The sequence below is a fragment of the Danio rerio genome, chromosome 15 (genome assembly GCF_049306965.1).
Source record: "Danio rerio strain Tuebingen ecotype United States chromosome 15, GRCz12tu, whole genome shotgun sequence".
NCBI lineage: Eukaryota > Metazoa > Chordata > Actinopteri > Cypriniformes > Danionidae > Danio > Danio rerio.
In genome coordinates, this window is record NC_133190.1 from 44,273,505 (window position 1) to 44,285,000 (window position 11,496).

At 38.8% G+C, this 11,496-nt stretch overlaps 2 protein-coding genes across 2 annotated transcripts in view; one reads left to right on the top strand and one right to left on the bottom strand.

Moving 5' to 3' along the window:
• LOC101884422 (uncharacterized) overlaps positions 1-11,496 on the bottom strand; it is a 119,313-nt gene that overhangs the window by 22,660 nt on the left and 85,157 nt on the right. The gene's annotated exons all lie outside the window — the stretch shown is intronic.
• clstn2b (calsyntenin 2b) overlaps positions 1-11,496 on the top strand; it is a 111,649-nt gene that overhangs the window by 15,081 nt on the left and 85,072 nt on the right. The gene's annotated exons all lie outside the window — the stretch shown is intronic.

Sequence of the window (11,496 nt, forward strand, 5' to 3'; positions counted from 1 at the left end):
AACACTTCCCTTCTTAGACTTTACAGACCTGAAACTTGCCTTTAGTACTTATTCATTGTTGCTCTTGGTTGTGTAAATTGCTTCCTTGTCCTCATTTGTAAGTCGCTTTGGATAAAAGCGTCTGCTAAATGACTAAATGTAAATGTAAATGTAAATAAATAAAAAATTGACTCAACCAGTGCAATCATATTTATATTAATCAATAGTTATTAATCAATTGGTTATGTAAACTAATGCACAGAAATAATTAATGAGCTGCAAGTACTTTGGTCACATTTTACAATAAGGTTTTATTAATGTATTTACTAACACTTATTACTTGTACAGTAATTATTATTCATAGTTGAATATTTACTACAGCATTATTAAAATCTAATACTGCAGTTGTTAACATTAGTTAATGCACTGCGAGTTAATATGAACTAACTATTAACAACTTTATTTTAATAAACAAAGATGAATAGATATTGTAATAAATGTATTGCTTATTGTTTGCTCGTGTTAGCAAATACACTCTGGCCACTTTATTAGGTACACCTTACTGGTGCCGGGTTGGACCCACTTTTACCTTCAGGACTGCCTTAATCCTTTGTGGCATAGATTCAACAAGGTACTGGAAATATTCCTCAGGGATTTTGGTCCATATTGACATGATAGCATCATGCAGTTGCTGCAGATCTGTCCGCTGCACATCCATGATGTGAATCTTCCATTCCAGCACAACCTAAAGGTGCTCTATTGGATTGAGATCTGGTGACTGTGGAGGCCATTTGAGTACAGTGAACTCATTGTCATGTTCAAGAAAGCAGTCTGAGATGATTCTTGCTTTATGACATGGATTGTTATCCTGCTGGAAGTAGCCATCAGAAGATGGGTACACTGTGGTCATTAAGTGATGGACATGGTCGGCAACAGTACTTAGGTGGTTGGCATGATGCTCAATTGGTACTAATAGGCCCAAAGTGTGCCAAGAAAACATCCCCCACACAATTACACCACCAGCACCAGCAGCCTGAACAGTTGATACAAGGCAGGATGGATCCATGCTTTCATGTTGTTGATGCCAAATTCTGACCCGACCATCTGAATGTTGCAGCAGAAATGGAGACTCATCAGACCAGGCAACGTTTCTCCAGTCTTCTATTGTCCAATTTTGGTGAGCCTGTGTGAATTGTAGCCTCAGTTTCTTGTTCTTAGCTGACAGGAGTGGCACCCGGTGTGGTCTTCTGCCGCTGTAGCCCATCCGCCTCAAGGTTGGACGTGTTGTGTGTTCAGAGATTCTCTTCTGCAGACCTCGGTTGTAACAAGTGGTTATTTGAGCTACTGTTGCCTTTCTATCGGTTCGAACCAGTCTGGCCATTCTCCTCTGACATCAACAAGGCATTTGCGCCCACAAAACTGCCGATCACTGGATATTTGATCTTTTTCTGACCATTCTCTGTAAACCCTAGAGATGGTTGTGCATGAAAATCCCAGTAGATTAGCAGTTTCTGAAATACTCAGACCAGCTCATCCGGCACAATGTTCAAAGTCACTTAAATCACCTTTCTTCCTCATTACGATGCTCGGTTTGAACTGCAGCAGATCATCTTGACCATGTCTACATGCCTAAATGCATTGAGTTACTTAACGAGCAGTTGTACAGGTGTACCTAATAAAGTGGCCAGTGAATGTACTTGAACTTTAGTGGAAACCTTACTGTAAAGAGTCACCATACTCATCATTACCATAAACTATTGATTTCAAAGACTTATTTCATGCTGAAAATAAACATGCGACATTCACAACCTAAATCATCATCTACATAGACCAAAGATACCCAAACTAGAGCCCGTGGGCCGAAGTTGGCCCGTGGTAACGTTTGATTTGGCCCACCATTCCATCTGAGGAGAGGGAGAATGATGGGGATGCTTTCAAGATTGTCCATTCAATACTGTCACCCGACAATGCAGAGACTTTGCTGAGCAAACCAAGTCAAAGGCAGATTCTGCTTGACTAGTGTGTTCAGCATTGAACTCCACTGTGTTTTATATGTGATTGTTTTATTGCAATACGTTATACTGCATTAGTTAATATGATTTAGGGTTGTAACGGTATGAATTTTTTACAGTATGATAATCGTCTAAAACAATACCACGGTTTGACTGTTCGAATGTTATGTGATACAGCACTGGAAAGCTGAGATTCTTTTCTTTATGCCAATCTTTGAATTGTATGAATCGGATCAGCGGATCAAAAGTTATTAAACATTTAAGAGCAATACTTATTTTTAGCCGCGGGCGGCTGTCTCAGTCTTTAAGGGTTAAAACCGTTGATATGCAATTGTTCATGGTATGATAATCGTGCACGTTCAAATCGTGGTAGACCGTCATACCGGTATATTGTTACAACCCTAATATGATTTAAAGTAATGTTTTCTATTGATTTTGAAGTATAATAAAATAAATTAGGAAATTACCCATGACAACTTTAATGTAATATAGTTTGGTATATTTACCTTCAGCCCACTACTCAATATATTTGGTTTTTGGCCCTACACACGAAAAAGTTTGGGAACCCCTGACATTGACGAACACACTAATAACAGTTTTTCATAATTTGAGTTAAATCATAATTCTGACATTGGCTCAATGATCTGAGCTCATTCTCCTCCAGAAGAGGTGAGATGAAAGAAACCATTTTAGCTCTAAGTGTACAGTACTGTAAAGGATCCATTGTGGCTCTGGGCCCCCACAGCGCCTCAGTGTTCCAGACACAATGAAGCTGCAGGAGACCCGTCTCTCTCCTTCAGTGCCTGCTGCTCTGAGAGCTGGAAACGGTGATTATCGTGAGCGCTGTGGTTGGTATTGAACCACGAGCTTCGTTAACTAGTATAAATGCTAGCTGGACTCATGCTGGGGAAACCTTCAGCCAGAAATATGCTATTAAATGTCAGATCTCATAAAGATGCAAAAAAAAAAAGCCAAAAATTCAAGTCACTAACCACACTAAGCAAATCACTTTAGTGCTAATGCTTTCAGGGCGATCTGTTGACGCTAATTTTGTAATGTTATGTTTAATTTGGTGACATTTTATTTTGAAATATTTATCATTTATATCTTAACTCTGTGCAAGGAGTATTCTAAGCATTATTAAAGAGATAGTTCACCCAAAAAAATGAAAATTACTTCATCATTTACTCTCCCTCATTGTTTTCACAAGTGGTCCCCAACCTTTTTATCACCGTGAACTGGTCAACACCTGACAATTTAAACACAGTTGGGGGCTGGGGGATTGCTAGGTGACCATCAACCGTTTTCTCAGAATATGACAAACTAACAAAACATTGCTGCAGCTCTGATACAAGTTTTATTTATGCAAATTTAAAAAATGTAAAAGCACTGCAGTGTTTGTGTGTTCTGTGTTTGTTTGAGATGATTAGTCCACCGAAATGTGTATATTGCATATAAAGTATGAAGCTGATCGAGACATTCTGAAGATGTTTTTAACTGCGCACATCTGGAAGGCGTGAGCGCGTCACTCCCAAAATGCGGGTGCAAGCCGAGTGCCTCCATTGTAAATAACGAACTTACATGCGTAAAAGACACGATATTGTCAGGGTTCTGCCTCTCTGGTCTTGTAAATTCTTGTTTTAGTGGCAGACCACGGACACTAGCTCTCTTGTCCTGTGTCTGTCATTGTTTGTCTCTGTTTGCAGAGTATGCGCACCCCCGCTTTATGCGGCCGTGCAGGCTTTGCGTGCCTCAAACGACGCGTGCTCTTGTACTCATGTTTGTGTTCGTCTGTTTGTAGCGTGATGTTTCATTCCCAGCGTCTCAGTCTAGTTGGTTTCGGTTTTGGTCGGCGCTGGGATGAAACATGCACGCTGCATGTGTGAGTGCACGGTGAGTGCTTTCATTCTTCGTGTACTCGTGTCTTGCGTTCAGTCTTCTGTTGGTGTTGTGTCTAGCTCATGGTGCGTGTTTACATGCACCGCGTGCTTGTATTGACATAACCACGCGGTTAATGAGTTCTCATTGGCTGCGTGTTCTAGTCTTGTTTTATGTGAGCGCATGGCTTGTGTTGTCTCTCTGTGTCATGCGCTCTCCCGTCTATTGTCTAGTCCCACCCTCCATGTTAACTCATTATTAGTTTGTCATGTTCACCTGTTTGTGTCAATTTACTTCTGCTTTATAATCCCCTCATGTTTTTTTGTCCTGTGCCAGTTTGTCGTCATTATTTCCCTGTCCTGTGAGATCAAGTCCTGTTTGTCCTGCCAGCCCATCCAAGTTTGTTTGTATGTTTGTTTTACAGTTATGTTTTTCCCCCTCAGGGTGGTTTTTGTTGTCCTTTTTGTTTTATTTTTATTAATAAATACCATCTTCTGTTGCATTTGAGTCCTCGCTCCCTCATCCTTCCTGAAGCCCCTGACAGATATGTAAACGACTGCCATCATTTGTGATCTCCAGCAGTACAGTAGATCATCTACTCGCAAAGACATCCTCGATTCACCTGATTTGTTGAGAAATGGATTGCGGATCCAATCCTTGGCAGTTTGTGGGTCCTACACTGGACCCAAAACTTTGCAAAGAAATTTTTACAAAGACATCAATTACTTATTTAGCTGCCTCTGGGTTACATTTTGGTGCTTAAGAAACCTAGATTTAAGTGAGAGAATAGGGCAATTTTTCAAAATTGATAAATTGCGTCCCCACCAACATCCGGCAACTATTAAAATTCATTAATTCATTCTTTTTCTTGTCGGCTTAGTCCCTTTATTAATCCGGGGTCGCCACAGCGGAATGAACCACCCTAGTGAAAACAATCAAGAAATAATATTTCTTAGAAATCTTTACTGTTGTCAAAAAATGCCAATTTATCCAGCAAGTTTTTACGCAGTGGATGCCCTTCCAGCCGCAACCCATCTCTGGGAAACAACTATTAAAATGTCCTCACCAATAATTTGCGCAGTCAGTATTAATAAAGACATGCAGAAAGAGTTAAATGACGTCTCTCCTCGAGTAGCACCGCCCCCAAACACATATGAACATTGTGATTTGCTGTGCCTTGTTGTCATGTGAGACGCTGACAAGATTTGTCCACCTGTCGGGTTTTGGAGATGTATGCATCATCATATGAGGCATAAGCATAGGACGTGTGTGCTCTGTTCAACTGTTTTCTCGCTAGTGAAGCGTTTAGTTTTTACACCTATAAAGTCCGCCATGTAAATAGCAAATGCGCCATGGCGTGCTGCAGCTGACTCTCAAAGGGAATGGGAGATGAGACTCTGATTGGTTTAATGCACATTATGCTCACGCCATGCTTAATTATGCTAATTAAGAGAATAAGCACAACCCTGTTAGACCATGCGCCAGGGCACTGAGTGTATTTTTCCATCCGTAAAATGGCAAAAGAGGTTTAGGACATGCCATTAATGCTTTTGTGCCAAGCAATTTAAACTTTGTGCCTAGATTGTTCAAATAGAGCCCATTGTGTTTATTCAAAAAGAGTCAAATTATTGCGATCACACTATGTGCGATCCTTGACCACAAAACTACAAAAAAAAAATAAAATAAATAAATACAAATATTGAGAAAAATCACCTTTAAAACTGGCCAAATTCTATTTCTGGCAATGCACATTACAAATGCAATTATTATAATGCAATGTTCTGATATATAGTAGAGAATTTACTTGATCTTTACTTCAGAAACACAGTACTTATATAGTAGAGTACTTAAAAAAATAAAATTCAACAATTTTGACTCATGCAATCTATTTCTGGCTAGTCTTATAAATATATCCATGCAACATAAGACTGATTTTGTGATCTAGAGTCACACATCGCTTGTTAGCCAGAAATATTGAGATTTATTAACACTGAGATAAAAATAGTGATTAACAGGGAGGAAAATGTGTTACTTGTAGCATCCAATATATTAAAACCTGCAATAAATACCGAACATGATGGCACTCGTAAGAAGATAAAGAAAATGAGAGAAAGCAAGCGTATGCATTGGGTTGAAGATTGAACACTCGGGATGCTGGAAAACCCACAACAGCTGCCAGCGGATTAAAACAGCTTTAAGACAGATTAACAGTTTATTTCCTCTGCTCTGGATGCGAGAATGAGAGAAACTCATGAGAGACTTGTGTTTGGGTTATTTTCCCCTGCAAGCTCTCTGACTGACCCAGAATGAGAATCTATTACAGTGCAGATTTACTGTATTTATTTTTACGAGGTTATTCATCTTAATAAATATGCTTTCCCCTGTACAACGTGTATGAGAAGTGGGGGTGAAACAAGGTGTTCATCAGTCATCGAAACTATCACTTGCTTTCTGTGTCTTTTAAGTCGATTTGTATTCTATTCGATCTCACACTCTCCATTTCCCTCATCTTTCTTTCTGTCCTCCATTCTTTACCTTGCGCCCCTGTGCTTCTCTCAGGTTCGAGCAGCTTTAGTTGGTCTCTCTGGGACATAAAGCAAGTAAATGATATGGCCCTGACCTTTAGAGGGCATGTTTTATTCCTTATAAGAAGAAAAATTGTGAAAGGAGAGAGCATATCAAGAGCACATGTGAGTTGACCTTTGCAGAGAGCAATTCAGCAGAGGCCGTAAATTAATTACAATGATCATATATTTTCATTCGCCCTGTTTCGACTTCTGTTCCACTCGCTGAATTTGATTTTTAAACAATATAGCTGGTGTGTTCTTACAGATCAATTAACATCTCTTATAAAGAGAGTTGAAACATTACCCCTGGTGTGATATATACAGTTGAAACCAGAAGTTTTCATTTACTGTATAAAAAGGCACATAACCATTTAAATAAAAAAGCAGATGTTAAAGTGACTAAACTTTTTCCATTTATTTCTTTTTTTCAGTTAAGATTACGTCAAACATGACAAACATAAAAATGCATATTTTCAAAGCACCTCACTGGACCTTTAAGGGTGCTTTCACATCTGTAGTTCGCTTCATTTGGTCCGCACCAAGGGTAATAAATGATACATTGTAGCATCTTCTGCCGTCTTTGGGTCGTTTTCACATCACACTACTGGCTTTGGTCCGAACCAGTTGAAACGAACCAAAATGCAGTCATCTGACAAAATCCACATCACTCATTGGCCAGATGTTGTTGAACATATTTCCTAAACTGCTTATTGATTGGTTAGAATTCACGTGTGGGAAAAATGCCAATGAACTCCCGCAGGTAAACAAAACCGGCAAACACAAAATGTCGCTTTTTACTCTGGAGGGACGACTGTGCTGGCTGATTGTATGCCTGCTGTAGACAAACTATACATTTCGAGAATGAAGCGTGGCTGTGGCTGCGGCTAGAAAACAGTGTTTTAATGCATCGCTCGTCACTTCAGGAGGAGGCGTGAATTAATTTAGCTAAACTGCGACATGATCATCTTGCGGAAATATTACCAACGATCCATCAGGTAGTATAATGGCTGTTTCTCAATATGCGTTCTTCAGCGGTCTTGCGTCCTCGTGTTCTCGTGCAACGTCATCATCAGCTGCCTAAGTTCAGTTCCAATACTCAAGACCGCAAGTACGGAGGACGCGTGAAACTTCCCGGATGTGTTCTTGATATCGAGGACACACTGATGTAGACTTGAGCACCGAACTCGCTCTGGAAGTCCCAGAAGTCATTGCGACTGGAAGTGGGAAGCGCAGCATTTTATTTAGATTTATTATTAAAGTTCAGAGATATAATTTATTTAGCTCAGGAGTTTCCCTAAATGAAACGGTGAAAGTAAACATTAACATGAACATCTTAATAAAGGAATAAACACATTAAGGGTGTTTGTTTGCTGAAATTCGTAATAAAATTTGTTTTATTTATATTGTGCAGAGTATATTTATTATGCTTTTATGCAAAGTATTTATTTTGAAGAGGGGAAAAAACAATAAATCGTTGTATGAAGGCTGTAATGTTCAAATAATTTCCATTTAAAATGCGTGAAGGTCAAGTGACCATCAGGAAGAACGCGGCATCTCATTTCTCAAAGGACGCGTTCTCTGCCCTCGCGGTCTCCTGAGTTCATTCTTCCGAAGACACCTGGCAAGACCGGTCTCCACAAGAACGCAAGTCCATTCTCTGCGTTCTTGGAATTAAGAAACAGCCAATGTTTTCCCCTCTCCCTCTCTCTGTTGGTAAAGCGCTGTCAACAAATATTTTTCCTCCATATCCCATAATGCACAGCGCATCGGCCTACGGCAGCTGAATTGGTCCAAAAGGTGCAGGACTTTTTGCGGTTGGAACTGTTTTAGTACGGATCATATTCTCACCACAAACGAACCGCTCCAGGGTTCGTTTGAAAGTGTACCGAGACCACCTCTTCAAGCAGGTCTCGGTACGCTTATTTGGTTCGCTTTTGGTGCGCACTCGAGTACGATTGCTGCATTCTCACCTGCCCAAACGAACTGTACCAAAAGGGGAAACTCTAGTGCGATTCAACCGAACTAAATAAGGCAGGTGTGAAAGCACCCTAACTCTAAACTCATATTTAGAATGCACAGAGTTTAGAATGGAACTGGCAGTATTTAATCCAAATTTTTAAATCACTCATCATAACTAAAATGGAATCAGTTCTAAAAGTTCTAAAGAGGTTTAAAAAACTCCAGAGAGATGTTCTAAACCTTCCAGTGAATCAGTTTACCAGAACTCGCATAATTTATTGTACACCATAAAGAACTGATGACAGCTACAGTATAAGCCTCATGAACCTTTTAATGGTCACAATGCACTTAAGTAATGTTCAATGTCATTCAGAAGAATGATCCTGCAAGGTGTGTTTGGGTCCATTGTCTTTCTTCACCTCGTTTTACATGATCAACTTGAGCATGCCTTTTCTCCACAAGTGCCTAGAGAGCCTTGAGGATTTGAAAAACTACACACATTCAAAGACAGATGAAATAATCTATGAGGTCGTAACCTCTTTTCAGACAAGGGTGATTGATATCTCCATGCAGACTTTGACTTGGTTAATAAAATGGAATATTGCTTAAGAAATATTTGAATAAACCACAGTTTCCACACCAAAATCACCACTTCTGGAAAACCTGCAGATATTATCAATAATAAAAATGGAAGTTGCTGCAACCGGGGAAGCACTGTAGCGGTCTTGCATAATAAATGAGTTACCTCAGACACACGCACACAATAAGAAGCAGTGTTGTTACCTTGGTTCAGATGCACTGTATTTGGGAGCACAGTCCTTTAAGAAAGTGTTATGATGAGGTTTCAGTGCAATTCTGAACAACTAAAACAACATCCACTTAAAATAAAAGGGGTAGTTCACACAAACATTTCAGTTCAGTCATTATTTACTCAACACTACTCATTAGCATCCTAGTTTTTTTTCTTCTGTTGGACACGAAATAAGTTTTCTTATGTAACCACTGACTTCCATAGCTTTAATTTTGCCTACTATTGAAATTAATGGTCAAAAGTTTTTACCTTTATCCACAGTATCTTCCTTAGTGTTAAAAGACACTCGGGTGATCAATGGGTGAGTAAATGATGACAGAAGATTAATTTTTTAAGTGAACTATCTCTTTAATATCAGTGGATGTTGTTTGAACATCCAATTGAAGGAGAGTGAATAGTGTGTGACTTAACATTCGTAGGTGAACCATCCCTTTAACAGTCTTTAGTCAAGTTATCAGGACGTGATCTCTTGAGTAAAATCACATTCGTTTATAACAGGGGTTCTCAACTGGTTTGGCCATATAGGACCCACATGTTGACATGGTCATCAAGCCGCGACCCAAATTTTTAGGAACTATAATACAATTTTAGGAATTGTAATTAATTTGTATTTATTTGTTAACATACACAAATAGTGACAGATACATCATAAGAAAATCCCCAAGACTTACAAATAAACTATTTTTCATTGCTGTTATTTAACAAAATGTATCAAATTATAGAAATATTACAAAGTAAAAATGACAAATACTGTAAACAGTGGTTGGGGTAAGGAAAGGTTCAGTTACCATGAACTGATCTGTTAATAAAACATGTTGTCTGGTTTCTAAATGTCGTTTTAATTTAGGAGGTTTCGTGCTCTCTCTTGTGAGAGCACCTCACTACTTATGAGACACTAGCTATGTTTCCATCCAAAAATGCGAATGAACTTTATGCGCAAAACTGGATTATTGCATAAAAGTTGTGCGAATGAAGCATCGTTTCCATCCAACGAGTCAAAGCGAACAAAATCGTCACTTCCTGATTAACTGGCGCCAAATATCAACAGTAAAAACTGCATTTGCTGCAGTAGGAGAAGCTGCATCAATCTTTTCTAAATGAATGCGCCTCAGAAGACAATCCTGATAAGCAGTGAGCGCGCAGTGGCGTTTGAAGGTGTGAGACGCGGCCAGGCGCTCTTGATTCTGGAGGTCATTAGTAATATAATAACATTAATACTGAAATGGCAGGGCATTTTATAAAGACCAAAATAACATTTCAGATGTTTTATAATGTGCTCAGCCTGACGTTTTGTCCATTCACACACATTTTAAGCATCACATGATCTCCTTCAGCAAAATCACATGACCTTTTTTAATGCGCATGCTGGAGTTTGTGCGGTAAAAGTGTTTCCATAGTAGTTTATGCGCATCTTTTCTTATCGAATAAAAAGTTTATCCTACCCAGTTAGGCGCATACGTTTTTTATGCGCATTTTCAAAATTTATGCGCATCATGGCGTTTCCATCAACTGGTTTTTTATGCACATTTGCAAAATACGCATAAAATAGGTGGATGGAAACATCGCTACTGAGGCTTTAAGTCTTTTTTGCCGTCAATATATGTAAATATCTACTTTACATAATTGGAGTCTACTTGTGCTTTGACAAATTTGTTGCTGCAATTAAATGATATTTCACATGTCAAACGGTATGATTGTCGTGCACGCATTTTAAAATAAAATTAAAAATAAGTAAAAAATTAAACTTTTGTTGTTTTTTTGACCACACACTCTGCAACTCACTGAAAATGTTCCTGCGACTCACTTTTGGGTCGCGACCCACCAGTTGAGAAACACAGGTTCATAACAAATAAAATTGTATTTGAGGATTGAGTTTTATTGCAGTTTATGTAAAGGTATCTGCCTAATTTAAGCATTAATATTTTTAAACAGATATATTAAGTATACTTTGTGTGAAATTATTCAAAATCAGTCAAATAATTTTTCCTATGATTGAATACTTTTCCTACAAAAGGATATATAAATATTAAGTCTGTTTTTAGATGTCTCCATTTTCCATCCACAGTGACACGGAGCAGCAGTGCTTTAAAACCAAAACGGTCTCTTGAGCGTTTCCAAAACACTCCAATTTCAGGGCTTGAAAACTCCTGGGTAGTGTGGAAGGCGTAACCCTAGCAGAACCAATGTGTTTTAAAACTAAAATGTATTAGTGTAAATTGGGCCTGAAACTTGATGCCAAGCCATATGCTAAGAATTACTGATAACTTAAAGTCCTCATCTGGAGCTTGAC